Genomic DNA, 14,135 nt, shown 5'->3' on the forward strand with positions numbered 1-14,135 from the left:
ACACCACAGGTAAGAGACCCAACCTGGTAGATAGTTGGAATGAGTGGAAAAAAATGTTGCCTGATGCTCTAGAGGCACCCCAAGAATTGGACCTGTTGGGGTCCTCCAAGGCAACATACTGCATCAAATTTTACTTTAGACGTCCAAAGAATAATTGGTCAGAAATTGACCAGACCAAAAACACATACAGAAAAGACATATCACCCATTAACAAAGCCTATAACTATCCGTATTGGTGTAATTGCACCGCTCGGGTGATCTCTGTATCCTCTCTCCACCCCAAAGTATTACCCAAAGGAACATTTCTCATCTGTGGTGACCGAGTATGGGCGAGGATCCCCTCGTGTCTCCAGGGAGGTCCCTGTAGCCTTGGAAAACTTGCTACCCTCACTCCAAATATCACCTTGTTACATAATTGGAAAAAAGAAAGCTAATTAAAATGCCACAAAAGATCCTACACGGAATTTAATTAAAATTGCGATTCCAAATTATACAATTGGAACAAACCAAAAAAGATTGCGGTCTCCCTATTCCTACCATGGGTAGCTGCAGCCAAAGCCCTTGGTGAAATATATCACCTAGGGTGCTGGCTCAGTAAGCAAGCCATTGCTACATCTGCTGCCCTGAGCCATCATTTAAAGGAAGAAGAAACCACAAGACATGCATCACTGCAAAATCAAGCAGCAACTGACTTCCTACTGCTTGCCCACGGACACAGCTGCCAAGACTTCGAAGGGATGTGCTGCTTCAATCTCTCTTCACGCTCAGAATCCATCCATGCAAACATCCAGAAACTGAAGGAACTTGTGAAGGACTTAAAAGTAGAAAACAACCCAGACTGGGTCAATGACCTTTTCAGTCAATGGGGATTAACAGGATGGGTTGTATCTTTGGTTAAGGGAATTTTGTGGATTTTCATTGTAATTGTCATTGTATTAGCTCTGTTCTCATGCCTGTTCCACTGTTTAAAAAAAAACTATTGGAAGCACCTTTTTACTAAATACAGAAAGTGGAGTTGTGGCAGCCAGAGGCACTGCAAGGCCTCCCCGGCGGTCACTTGCCTAAGATAAGAAATGCCTAGTCATGATGACTGGACCAAAGTAGCCCCTCTTCTGCCTTCGGACCCTCGTTATCTCTCTGTAAGACCATAGGTCATATTCGCCTCAACCCTTACGATTGGACTATTTCCCAAAACCCGTACACCCTATATAAACCCCTATTTCTGTGCTGTTCAGCAGAAGAGCTGTCACTGAAACCCTTTGCAGAACCTGCCGATAAAGACACATCTGTGGAACATCATACAGCCTTCTCCTCTCACTCCCCACGTCTGCCAAGGCACTTAGCAAGCAAAGAGATGAAATCACTAAAGGGCTGAATTCACCAAAGAGCTGATCTCACTTAAGAGCTGAGCTGCTTGCTAAGATTGCCTGCGGCTGGGAGCTTCCCTGAGGGACCTGGACAGGTTGTGTTTAGCCAGACTTCGCTATGCGGGATACCTAAGGCAGCCGGAATCGGATAGACCCCAAGAACCCCAGGCCGTAATATCCAATGTCCTTTAAGAAAATGAAAATTGATGACCATTGTTGTAAAGTCTAAAAAATCTAAATAGCTGAGACTCAAGATAAAGTTCATTATCTGGATATGTTGATCTTTGACATCATTGAATGCTTTCTTTGATCCTGGAACAGGGAATAGCTGAAGAAGGTTAGTAGGAACACTATACCATGATGATGACATGCGGCTTTTGTTGGGAAATTGCCTCTATGAGTTTTCAGACACAGCTATGTCTTGGCAGTTTTACCTCTGTTCTTGTTCTGGCTACAAAGACTGCAAGGTTATTAGGTTATTTCTCTTTTCACTCGGCCTCATTTTTCTGGAGGCAATCGGTGTCTGATCGAATGAACAGGTGACTACTTTGAACCTGTTGATGATAAAAACACAAGCATACTCTCTCCTTAAGTTAATGAATCAGTTAGGCTTTGCCATTGCACACTCAATTAGGATTTAGATTCGATGATCTTTTTTCTTAATTTCTAATGTAAATATTGCAGTATTCAAAATTATTTGTTGTCCAAATTTCTAATGTATATATTGCATTATTTGAATGTTCTTAAGGTCTTAAATTCTCCTTCTTTTAGATTTTTCAAAATGAGATGCATGTTTTTGGTTATGAGCATGAAGAAATATTAAAGCAAAAGTAATACATGTAGTGAACAAGAAACTGACAGCAAACAGGAATTAGTCAATACACACAATCAACAACACATGTGAAATTATATCATTATCAAGCACTAAAGCACTGTATTGTCATCCAAGAGTCTGCAACAGCTGAAAAACCTCAAATTAGTGGAGAATTGCATAATCATGTCCGGATAATGATTCTCCAAGCTCATTTTAAAAATAGGCCCCGCTGTCATATATAGAGGGTCAAATTGCCAAGTCATCTGGACTTGATTCCAGTTTAGAAGCAGAAAACATCTAGGTTTGTTGGCAAATTTCCCATCCAGGTAGAGCCAGGGCCTGGCCACATGTCGTGGTTTGACATGGAAGTGAATTTTTTTCAGGAAGTTTGGTCAAACCAATCAGTGGTCAGGTTTGGATATTGGCACCTGGAGTGACCACTGAAGGCATGGACATGACTCTGAGAACACAGAGGGTTAAAAGCAAGAACTCGCAGGAGAACTGTCTCTTTGGTTCCAGTCATCAGAGAGTGCAGACTCTCCCCTGCCCAGCCATGGGCTGGGCGGGGGAGGGGAAGCCACGTGGCCTGGTCCAGGTAGGCCCAGGGGACTGAAGGTCTGGAACCGAGCCAGCTCCTGCAGACAGAAGGGTGGAGAGAGGGAAAGAGACAGAGAGCCTGACAGCACCTGGAAATTTGCTGGCAGAGGAGAAGGAGAAGGGGGGATGACAACCAGTGTGGGAGTCAAGAGTGCTGGGCAGAGATTTCAGCCGTCCGGGGAGTCTGAACTTTTAACACTATCCTGGGAAATGAAGGCTTTGTAAAATATTACTCCTCCTCGATTTATAGTGGAAGAGAGACAGTCCGGGACCTGAGATGTTGGAAGAAGAAATTTTTAGGTGGGAAGAGATGATGGAGTAGCTTTTGGCTGGACTTTTCTTGTTAGCCATAGATTGAACCAAATTCTCCTGCAATAGAGACTGCATTTTAGGGGGATGCAGTGGTGACCCAAGGAGACCTGCTTCAGCAACCACCAGCATGAGAATGGCAAGAACAGAGAAAACCTGAGGAGGGGATGGTGATGCCCTCTGTCTTCAGGAAGAAGATGATCTCTGTTCCTGGACCCTTGGCCCCAGGGGAAAATGGGGGGGACTGTAGTCCCAAGATGAGAAGCTGAACTGTTGTCTCTTTTGGTCCGTGGCAAAGCATCCTTAAAGGAGCCCTATGAGCAGTCTGTCCATGCATGGTGGTGAGAGCACTGTGACATGGAAAGGAGAGTGTCACACTGGCAGATTTTCTCCGGGCAGTTGCCATGTGTGACATGGAAACACAGGAGGTGGCAACTGTGTTTCCTGGGGGGTCTGTGGCACAAGAGAGACTCATCTTTCCCTTGATAGACAGAGTATTGATTATCTGAAGGGTGGTAATTTGATCAGGAATCCCGGGTGATGTTTCATGGTGGTTGTTTTGGAAATTGGGAGGAGGAGGGGTGTTTTAGAGGGTCTTCATCCTGGATTAAGTTTGTGTGTCTTTTAGTAGTGGTAGTAGTTTAATAAAGTTTTTTCCTTTGTTATTAAGCTTGGGCCTGCTCTGCTCTGTTCCTGATAACATCTCACAGCATTTATTTGGAAAGGTGTATTTTCATGGGGGCACTGGCATTGTGCCAGTGTCAAACCATGACACCACAGTACAAGCTCTAACTGGGAGAGAGCTCCCTAAACGTACCCTAAAAACAAGTCTTGCAATAATAGCAGTTAAGAGATGCCTGAAGAACAGCAAACTGCTGCAGTGCTTCTGTGAGAATAACTGGGGCTGCATCCTGAATTTACATGTGTTCTGTAGATAATTACACAAAGATATGTTAAGGCATATGAAAGCCAGCTGTAAATACTATAACAATACCTTATAAATAATGCTTATAAGAATTAGTAAATTCACATTATACAATCAATAGATTGGCAACAAGTGTCTGAGGAAATTAAGATAACATTTTTTAAACATTCATGTATTAATGAAACAGAGCAAAAACTTTAAACAGTTTAATATTAGTAAGTCACTATTCTTTGATGTTACCTATGGAAGATAGAAACAGCAGAGATTGTAATGAAGAATAGAACTTTCGATGAAATTGGTGATGTAATGAACTGCATCTTCTACTCACAAACAGGTGTTTATGAGTGTGTCATCTCAGCTATTTTAATCGGAGCTGTCTTATCTCTCTAGGAAAATAACTACATACCTTGCAGTTTAGACAAATGACTTTTAACAAAACTTAGGCTAAGTTATATTAAACAACACTTAAACTTGGAACGTGAAACAGGGGGTTGGGAATTTAACTCAGGGTAGAAACCAATTTTGGATTTTTTGTTTAGTCTTTTAACTTGTGTGCTCACAAAAAGGCCTGCAGAGAGAAAAAGGAGACTCAAGGCTACTCAGAAAGGAATGCAACCATCCAAGCTGAAGAGACATAAGAAGAGGCCCCTCACTGACCTTGAGACTGAAGCAGACAGAAAAACTGAATCCAGGCTATAAACACCACATTACAACTACGAGACTAAAACACTGAGCAGGCTCATAAAATTGATAAGACAGTTTGATGCATATGCAACAGATTAGGGGATAAAGTAGACTCGGGAATTTTCGGGGGTATGCATGTCCTTGGGGACCATGCGTCCAGTGCTGAAATAAATCATACTGGCTTTACAACTTTAACAATTTGTGGAGGTCTTTTTTTTTTGTAAATCAGAACAAATGAACTCTGATAGAAAGGAATAATAAACTTAATGCAACAGAATACCAGAGTGATAAAATCTAACTTAAGAGTACCCAGACTTAAATGTAGTGAAACTTAACTTTGCTTGACCTTATCAATACTTAACTTATTGAAGTTTAATATCTATACTTAAAATTTACAGAAATGAAATCTACTAAAATTAACTTAATAAAACTTATACCAGCACGTTTTCAAGGCATATAAACACAGTACGTAAGGCTTCATTAAATAGAGGTAGTTAGAAACTGCTCCGCACCGCAGAGGGGGGAGTGAGGTCACCTGAAAAGCAAAGTGCAGGAGAGCTGAGCTGCCCACCTGGCACCTGCTTCCGCTCCCATGGTGAGATCTCGGCTGCCCGGGGCAAAAGCCAATCTTTTGTTTTACTGAGTGAGGCAAATTTTTACAACTCAGTTTCATTACTTAACAAAGTATATTACAAGGAAAGATGCTACGTAAGAGTGAGTGGGTTTCCCTGGGCCCCCCCTCCCCCCGCCGCCACCAATGTACTAAGCGTTGTCGGTGTGAATTTGCTCACGAGGAACGGGAAAGTTTCTGTGTCTGCCTGGGAAAACTGTACAGCTGAAACGGAAAGGAAGCAGCGGGGCTGGGCTGCTCGTGGGGACCCCCTGGTGCAAACAGCTCCCATTTCTGTATCCGGGCACCCTGACCTTTGTCTTTCCCAGGACTGGCGTGGAACTGATCACTGCTGCTGAAATGCTGCTGCTGGCCGAGCCTGGGGCACCTGCTGGCCAGCCGGCGACCACGCCGAGAGAGTTGGTTGAGCCAGGCAGCGGGAGTGGGCAAAGAAGGGGCCTTCCCACCGCTCCCGCCACTGCACGTGGCCCCAGGGCAAACGGGAGAATGACCGATACGAAAGAGGCACACTCCCGGGAGCGACAATGTGTTATTTTTCTTGGCCCCGGTCCGCTCCTGAGTGCCCGGCTTCGGGCGCCTCAGCTTCTCGTCGGGGCCGGCGCTTGTCGCGATTCCCGGGCACTTCTGTTGCTGCGCACTGGGGCGGGCTGGCCACGCTTTGCCGTCGGCGCGAGGGAGGAAATAAAGAGGCAAGGGAATTGTCCAAATCCATCCGCGTGGCGGCTGGAGGCTTTAATGGCCGTGGGAGCCATGATGGAGAAGCCACAGACTGCTCCCAACCTCGCGTGGACAAAAATGGCCCCGGGACTGGGGAGCCACGGGATGATATAGGGGTGGGACAGGGAGGGCAAGGGCTCTCCCACCCAATAGAAGGCAGGCGCCGTGGTGATGACGTGGACCACGGCGACCAACGGGAATGCGGCAGGGGCGGACACGGGGCTTCGGGGCAAGTGGGATCGCGGGAACGGGGTGACGGACACAGAATTCTCAGGAGTGGGCAGGGAGTGGCTACAGGAGTGGCAGGGGGAAGATCCAATGGCAGGAAGCCTGGAGCTAACCACCACGGAGCGGGGGGGGGGAAACACGGGCGATGCACCAGGGTACACAGAGCCGGCTAACTAATAAAGATCAGAACCCTTAATCTGAACCCAAACCTGGGATGCAACATCTCCCCGCTATAAAAAAGACAGTTGCTTTGACTTGGTCTCTCGCACGGTGGCCTCTTCTCTCAGCTTCTTCTGCTGCTGCAACCGCGGTGACTGGCTCGCAGGTGGACAGGGCCTGGAGATGATGCTGGGGCTGGTTCTTCCCTGGGTGTTTGGGGATAGTGGAACTGGTGCAACAACTTTATTACAAACACGTGGACTGGGGACATGCACGGACTGAGGTAGCCCTAAGGAGAATGCCATTTAGGAAAATGTTGGGTCCCTTTTCTCCTTGCAGCGCCTGCGATTGGATGCAACCCCTTGGTTGGTGGGATCATTGGTTGCATCCACTGGCACTGTATCGCTCCAACCCACTAACTGTCCTGGAATATAAGGTTTAACATTCCTCCTGGGGATCCACTTGACTCCTGCGGGCGCGGATACGCAGGCATATCCCCATCCCCAAGTCAAAAGTGGGAATGGACCCTGGATTTCTTTAGAGTCCGGATCCCTCACTAGTACTGGAGGCCGCTCCTCTGGCTGGAGCTCCTGATGCTGCTTGAAATGTCTCAGGGCTGGCGGTTCGGGTACGTCAAAAGAGCAGTTTAGAAAATTAATGGTAAATAATGCCTTGCAAAGCCTTTCATGCGGTGACAGCACTCACACATCTCCCCGCTGCTTCCGGAGGACCTGCTTCAGTGTCTGGTGAGTCCTTTCTATTATGGCCTGGCCAGTGGGGGAGTGAGGAATCCCGGTTTTATGTTGGACTCCCCATTCCTGCAGGAAGTTGCTGAACACTCTGGAAGTATACGGCGGATTGTTGTCAGTTTTAATTGTGGCTGGGACCCCCAAGGTGGCAAAGGCGTGTATGAGGTGTTTTCTCATGTCTGTGTCCCTTTCACCTATGTGGGCTGAGGCAAAAACTGTTCCTGAGAAGTTGTCCAAGGTTACATGGACATTCCTGAGTTTCCCAAATTTGAGGACTTTGGTGACATCCATCTGCCATACCTCACAACTGGGGAGACCTCTGGGATTCACACCTGCTCCCAGTGTTGGTAAAGCTGCCTCCTGACAGTTGGGGCATGAGGCCACAATTTCCCTGGCTTGGTCATGCCGCAGATGGAATTGGTGTACCAGACCTGGGGCATTTTGATGGAACTGCTGACGGCTGAGCCTAGCCTGCTCGACTATGTTCGGCTGGCCTCCCAGCTGTACTGGGGCTGCCAAGGCGTCTGCTCTGTGGTTCCCCTCGGCAATAAAGCCTGGGAGATCCATGTGTGATCTCACATGTACCACATAAAAGGGATGCTCACGGTTAGAAACCAGGTGTACTAATTTTGTGAGCAACCCGAAGATGACTTGATTCAGGACCTCCTTTATGACTGCATGTTCAGCTCTAGACACTGCTCCTGCTACATACGCTGAATCTGTTACCAGATTAAAGGGTTGATCAAATTTCTCAAAAGCCCTCACGACAGCATCCAACTCAGCTACCTGTGGGGAACCTTCCACTATCTTGACATCAGATTCCCACAACTGAGTCTCTGGGTCCTTCCAAGTCACCACTGACTTGTGGGACTTCCCTGACCCGTCTGTCAACACTGTCAGGGCTCTGAGTGGCTTTTTACTTTGCAATTCTTTTAGTAACAATTTGAACTCTGTGTTGAACAGATGATGGCCAGGATGTCCGATTTGAATTTGGCCTGAGAAGCTGTCTAGAGCAAACTGCAAATTTTCATTCTGTCTTAAAAGGTGTTCAAAGGTCTCTTTGGTCATCTTCCCCGTGGATGTTTTTATGGGGAGGTGGATACATGTGAAGTCACATCCTGCTAGTACCTGCAGACGAGCCCTGGCCCGTATTATGAGTTGCGCCATCAGCTCTTGTGGCCTGGTGATGCTCTTGGACTGTCTGTGGCTAAGGAACACCCACTCTATTATCAAGAGGGGGTCCCGTTGGCCCTTGTCCCACTGGAATATCATTCCGTACAAATGGGGTAACTCACCTAGGATGATGAAGTGGAAAGGCAGCCCTGGTTGACAACGATGGGCCTGCCTGCTCTCAATGGTGGTCTGGACCTTCTCGAGTGCGGCTCTGGCCTCCTGGGTCAGGACACTCAGGGAACCTAAACCCTCATCCCCCTCCCTTTCTGCTAACAAGTCAAAAAGAGGGGATAGTTCCCTCGTGGTGAGTCCCAGCCATGGCCTGATCCAGTTTAACGAACCGCACAGGCGCTGGAGGTCATTCAGCGTCTTGGGGTTGTTATTTATGTGAATTTGTTGAGGCCTAATTGTTCGATTGTTAATTTCTAGGCCCAGGTACTTCCAGGGTGGTAGCAACTGTACCTTCTCTTTCTGTAACTCAAATCCGGCCACTGACAAGGCCCTAACAGTGTCTTCCAGAGCTACTTGTAGGACCTCACTGTCAGGGGCACAAATCAGCACATCATCCATGTAGTGATAGAAAACACAGGATGTCTACTTGGCACACATTGGGGACAGAACCCTGGTGACATACCACTGGCATATGGTGGGGGAACATTTAAGCCCCTGAGGTAGTACTGTCCAGTGGTAGTGCTTCATAGGGTTGATGGAGGGTACAGAGAAAGAAAAACAGGGAGCATCATCCAGATGGAGTGGGATTTGAAAGAAGCAATCCTTAATATCAATTACGGCCAAATTATAATTTTGGGGTAGCATAGATGGAGATGGCATACCTGGTTGGAGAGAGCCCATATCTTCCACGGCTTCATTGATTTTTCTTAAATCGTGGAGGAGTCGCCACCTGTCCTTCCCCGGTTTTTTAATTACAAACACCGGAGAGTTCCAGGGGCTGTTAGTTTCTACTATGTGTCCCTTTGCCAATTCTTCCTCCACTAATTTTGTGAGCGCCTGCAGTTTCTGCTTACTCAGCGGCCACTGCTCCACCCAGACGGGCTTATCTGTGAGCCATGTCAATTTCTGTGTGGGGCGCTCCTCAGTGGCCGCACCTAAAAATGCCGGGGGGACGGAAATTCCAATTTGGCTTCCCACTGGGACATGGCGTCTCTCCCCCATAATTTGAATTTACAATCGATCACAAATGGACGTACTGAGGCCAGCAGCCCGTTTGGACCTTTAATTTGGATAATATTCTTGGATTGTCTTGCTGGCTGGGGCCCGCCTAGTCCTAAGACTGGCGTGGCCATGCTTTGCAGCTCCCAGTGTGACAGCCACTTGTGGGGTGGAATGACTGTCACGTCTGCCCCTGTGTCTAACATCCCCTGAAGATATGCAGAACGCCCCTCGCACTTGAGTTTACACCATACGAGGGGTTTTTCCTCTCCCAACTTCCCAGTAAAAAAGACTGAGAGTTCCAGGTCATTGCACAGAGCACGAGTAATAGGAATTGCCTGTGCAATAACTTGGCCCTTAGGTAGGAAGAGGGGAGGGTGGACACAGCGTGCCGCGAGATAGAAGAGCCTCGGATTAAGGGTGGAAATCACTGGAGGAACCTCTATCTCTAGTGGGGTGCTTTTTGTGTCTCCGACAGCGAGGTACCTGCCGTTCAGAAGGTCTTCCTTCCTCCTGGTTTCACAGTGGCAGATGTGCAACAGAAGCTCTGCATCTGCTATGAAGAACTGCCAGTCCTGGGAAAAAAAGTGGACAGAATTGGTGAGTCGGAGCCAATAAGGCTCCCTGATGTCAGTAGTTGAGAGGCAGCCGCGTATAGATGGGACTAGATGGTGCATCACGGCTCCTCTTTTTATTAGCACGCGAGGCAAGTGCATGCTCCCTCCCTAATTTTTTGAAATTGTGGGGTTCCCATCCTCCCTCCCTCCTCCCGCAGCCCCGGGCAGTGTAGTCTTTAGAAGTGAGCAGTGATCCTGAAAATGTCCCTCCTGATGTCAGTGGAAGCACCAGCGTGCAGATGGAAATCGCCTCGGTGCTGAGTTCCTTGGAGGAGCAGCAGCCGATGCAACTAGCTTGTCTTTGGGCTTCCTTGGGGTCTCCCCCTCCATCAGGTGTGATTTCAGGGTGCATGCCTCGATGATCTGGTCGAGGGTCAGTGGTGGTCAGGCCGGCAGTGACAGGATGATTCTCTTGCACATTGCATTGGCATTCATGTGCACCACTTCTAGGACTAATCCGTCTTGGTGTTCAGGTCTCTCCACCCGTCTCTTGATCGCTGCCCGGACCCGGTCTACAAAATCTACAAAAGGCTCCGCAACACCTTTTTTAATTGCCGTATAGGGCGCCATTGGGTCCTTGGTGGGTATGCCCAGGAACGCACGCTCTGTTGCACCCCTGGACATGTCCAGCACGGCCGTTGGAATTCCCCAAGCCTGAAGTTGCCCCTCACTCCATTCTCCCTCACCCACAAAATGGTCCAAGGTGATTGGTTCTTCCGCGAAATCCAGGCTGTGTGACCCTTCTCGGATTTTGGGAAGCAGGTCTGCTGCCAGTTTCTTCCACCTCCTCTCCCACAGGTTGTATTCTGATGGGAGAAGCAGGCAGCTAAACAGACGCTTAAGGTCTGCTGGCACTATGGTTCTAGATGTTAAAGTTGCTTTTAAAATGCCCTTAAAGAATGGGCTTGTCCTGCTGAAATCACGCAACGTTTTGCAGACCTCTTTTTCCGATTCATAGGGAAGGGGTGTCCATGTAGGGTTCTCCCCTCCCCTGGTGTAGGAGGCTGGAGTGCGGAGCGACTGCTCAACTTCGTAGACTGGGACTCGACCCCTCCCCTCCCCCCTCCCCCCCCCCTCCCCCCCGCCGGGTATCCAAGGAGCGGGAGGACATGGGGGCGGGGTGCGAGGGACAGGGTGGACAGGGTAGGGAGAATCTTCTCCCTGGGACAGCGGGGCAAAGGTGACAGAGCCCTCCCTGTCGGGGGAGGGTGGGGCTGATGTTGAGGCAGGCAGGACATGGAAGGAGGGAACGCCCACCTGGGTGGCAACCTGATGCCTTGAGTGGGCAGTGCCCACACCCACAGGGAAGCAGGAGGGGGTGGGGTCAAAGGCAGGGACAAAGGGAACAAAAGACAGAAAGGGACTGTGGGAAGGAGAAACCTCTCCATGTGGCCGTCGTCCATCTTGGGAAGACAAAGACCCCAACCACATGGCCGGGGCCTCCTCAGGGGAACAAAGAAAAGGCTTCAAGGAAACAGAATTGCACGGGGTAGCACTAGAACTGGAATTTCTGACCTGGAAAAAGGGATTGGAAAAGGGGTTTGGGGTCCGTTCCTCAGCGAAGTAGCTAATTTCGCTAAGGCGGGGATGCCGGGGGGGCTCGGGGGAGAGAGGAGCACGGTCCATGTTTGTGGAGCCGCCCTGTGCCTTAGAGTACTCCCCCCTGCCTACCCGGGTTAGGGGAAGAGAGGGTAGGAGAAGAAGGTGGGGAAACGGGTTCAGGGGAAGCAACAGTTTTTCCCAATGGCTCTTTCCCTTCCTGGCTCCCATCCCGCGCGGATTCTGCTTTTACAACCTTCAATATTAACAGATGGAGCTTGGGGAAGCAGTCTTCTATGGAGGGATCCCTGTTGATTCCCTCTGCTAACCTGGCTCCTACCCGCCCCCAGAACTCCGTTTTGTGAGCATCCTCTGCGGTTACGCGGGGGAAGGAAAAGTACAGCCACCGTACAAACTGTTTAACTGAACTTTTGGGGTAGGGGCCCTTCAATGATAGAATTCCCTTAACCTGGGAATAGAATTCCCTCTTCTGAGTAGTTAGCACGGTCCCCATGCTACTTCTACCCACACCACCTCACCCCTGGTGCAGAAAAAGTGGAAAAAAACCCAAAAAACATGAGTGACCCTGGCCGCCGCCGCTCACGCTGCACGCTGCGTGTTCCGTCCCCTCAGAAATGTGGCAAAGCCCACCCACATGAAGGGGAGTATTAGCCGGGTACCCCCCCGCTGCTAAATACTCACCAAACCGGAATCTTTGCAAATAAAACTGCTACCAAGGTTTTCGCTCCCGGCAAGCATCTGTTCTTCGGCTTTCTGCGGCCGTGAAAGGTTGCGCTTCCAATCCCATGCGGGGAAAGCACTGTGTGCTTTCCTGTGGGTGGCGGAGACATCACTGACTTACTTTGGGGAGTTTGCGGTCCCGTTTTCAGTCCGGCATGAAGCACTGTTCCAGCGCGGACCGCGACTGCAGTGGCGGTGCTCTCCACACGGACCGCGCTCGCTCATCTCGGCGGTGGTGCTCGCTGGTCGGCGGCGCGACTTCGCGGCGGTTGCGGCGGCTTTCTCCGCGCGGCACCTGGTGCTCCGCGGTGACTCTCTGCCTGCACTGCGACTCTGCGTTGGCTGTGGCCCCATGTTGGGTGCCACTAGCGACAATGCATTGTTTTTCTCAGCCCCGGTCAGCTCCCGAGTGCCCGGCTTCGGGCGCCTCGGCTTCTCGTAGGGGCCAGCGTTTGTTGTGATTCCTGGCTGCTTCTGTTGCTGCACACCGGGGCGGGCTGGCCGCACTTTGCCGTCGGCGCAAGGGAGGAAATAAAGAGGCAAGGGAATCATCCACGGGAGCCGCGATGGAGAAGCTGCAGACCGCTCCCAACCTCACATGGATGAAAATGGCCCCGGGACTGGGGAGCCACGGGATGATATAGGGGTGGGACAGGGAGGGCAAGGGCTCTCCCACCCAATAGAAGGCAGGCGCCGTGGTGATGACGTGGACCACGGCGACCAACGGGAATGCGGCAGGGGCGGACACGGGGCTTCGGGGCGAGTGGGATCGCGGGAAGGGGGTGACGGACACAGAATTCTCAGGAGTGGGCAGGGAGTGGCTACAGGAGTGGCAGGGGGAAGATCCAATGGCAGGAAGCCTGGAGCTAACCACCCCGGAGCGGGGGGGAAAACACGGGCGATGCACCAGGGTACACAGAACCGGCTAACTAACAAAGATCTGAACCCAAACCTGGGATGCAACACCCGAGCAGCTGCATGCATGGGCAAACACACAGGAGGTGCTCCGAGGTCGGATCCCGTGGCCGGCTGCAGTCTTCCTTTCACAACTTGTGTATTCGCCGGCTTTGCTTGTGATTCGTCTGTCTAGTTTCACTGTCTCGTTTTGATACCATGTCCCACAGTTTTTCCCCAACTTCGTTCCATGCTCTGACACTAAAAGCAGTACTTGCATCAAGTCTCAAAGTCTTGTGACTTTGCCCACATTAACAGACTACAAAGGGCATAGTCAGTAGTCTTAATGCCTTTTCTTTTCAACAAAGCTTTCCATGTAGATAAAACAATCTGTTCTTCACTTGATAAGTTATTTCCCATTATGTCCCAAGCCGATAACCTTCACTCCAGGTGTCAAAATCTGGTCCGGACTGGCAGCTTCACCTGCTGCTCTCAGCTTCACTGGGCTACAGCTCATCCTGCAGCCCCACCAGTCGCCCACCACGTCAGGGGGGTCACTGGATGTCGTTGTAGACACAGACAGAAACTGCCAGCTTTCAGCTTCTTTTTTCTACCTCTGTTGAGATCGGGATTGAAGGCACTTGTGACGGTAGTTCACATTCAGACTTAAATGTTTATTTTTTCTTTTCTATGTTACAGTCTCACGGTAGTGAGTTCTGCAGTATTTCACTAACAAGGCACAAAATGGCTAACTATCTCTTGTTACAAGGTCTTTTAAGGCTAAACTACCCAATTAAGAAATGACACCTAAATTATTTTCA

The sequence above is a fragment of the Vidua macroura genome, chromosome W (genome assembly GCF_024509145.1).
Source record: "Vidua macroura isolate BioBank_ID:100142 chromosome W, ASM2450914v1, whole genome shotgun sequence".
Lineage (NCBI taxonomy): Eukaryota > Metazoa > Chordata > Aves > Passeriformes > Viduidae > Vidua > Vidua macroura.